This window comes from Cydia pomonella, chromosome 16 (genome assembly GCF_033807575.1).
Source record: "Cydia pomonella isolate Wapato2018A chromosome 16, ilCydPomo1, whole genome shotgun sequence".
Lineage (NCBI taxonomy): Eukaryota > Metazoa > Arthropoda > Insecta > Lepidoptera > Tortricidae > Cydia > Cydia pomonella.
In genome coordinates, this window is record NC_084718.1 from 20,548,914 (window position 1) to 20,550,502 (window position 1,589).

The following is a 1,589-nucleotide window of genomic DNA, read 5'->3' on the forward strand; positions in this document are numbered from 1 at the left end:
CCAATTTCAGCTGAATCGGATATAGGGATTGCAAACCGGATTGATTTTCAATCCGGCCGGATCCGGACGGATTTTGGCCGTAGTCCGGCCGGTTCCGGCCGGACCGGATCCTGTTTGGTATAGGGATATAAAAGTTAATTAAATGACATATTTTTCTAGTTTTTTGCGTAATACGTATTCCTAAATCTATAATTTGAAGTTAATAAATAACTTCTTAACAATAAAATACAACTTGGTATTAAAAAGTGTCTCAATGTCAATATCATTCGTTTACAACTATAAATTTGATTAGTTTCCAAAGCCTGATGATAGGATGTGGGGTGGGAATTGGAGCTCCTTGAAAGGACAAGTTTTCGTAACTGTTCTTTGATTGAATTCTTTGTAGAGTCTGTTGGGAAAGAGAAGAGTCGTGGAATGTATTGGGCCCCATACATTCCACGACTCTTCTCTTTCCTCACAAACTCTAACGTTGACATCCATTGTAGCATAGAGAAATAAGAAGTACATATAGTGCTCACTCCATACATCAGTTTTGGTACCAAAACGCTTATTATTTTCGTAGTCGACATCTAGCATCGAGTAGCGGAACTCTCAGTACTGCTACTCGACAATAGATATCGCGGCAAACAAAAAGTCTAATGCTCAACGATTTTCCGCTAATATTATAACATAACCGGAGTAACCGGAACTCTATTTTAAACTCCTACGCTTACTATTATTTATTACTTTTAACGAAGATATTTTACTTTTAACCAATTATGATATTAAATGCGCTCTAGTATTATCTTGCTCCAATTTATTTGTCCAAAAATGTAGTAGATTGTATGACTTAAAAAAATTGTACTTTTTTTAATTTATGGAAAAGTATATTGGTCAAATTATAAGGAACAACACACGACACGACGATCTCATGCGAAAAATAATAGAATGTATGATTGAAAACCATCGCGGAAAGGGACTCCCTAAGAAAAGTTACATAGATCAAATAAATAATTGGCTAGGCGTGGAGTAGCATGTACCAGGAGATGAAGGAAATTGCATTAGATTGGATGAAATTGTAAAGACAAAAGATTCTCTCTTAAATTTGAATAGAAAAGAATCTATATTTTATCATATATATACATATATCGGAGAAAACTAAAGATTATCAATATTATCATATATTCTTCATTCACACATATTGATGAGCCCAACTGTAGTCGGTTAATCTTCTATCACAACATTATGACACGACATTAACCTTCTCTTTAGCATAAATTACAAATGCCTTCTATGGCATCTCCATCCTTTCATTTTTCCTTCTATTACAGTATTACATGAAAGAAGAAGAAATCCTCTTCTGTTCCCAGTCATCGTCATAATAAATATATTTTTATCTTACTAAATTTAAACTTTTTCATTCGTTTTTTGTTCTGTTCAACTTCATACCTCGTATCCGTTGCCTTTTCCTCATCTGAAACGCACAGCGCGTGCTGTATTTAGGCGTTTTTTATTATACTGGATCCGGTCCGGATCCGGTGATTTTTACCGAATCCGGTAGCTCCTGAAAAGTGCCGGATCCGGCCGGATTACCGGATCCGCTCGACCGG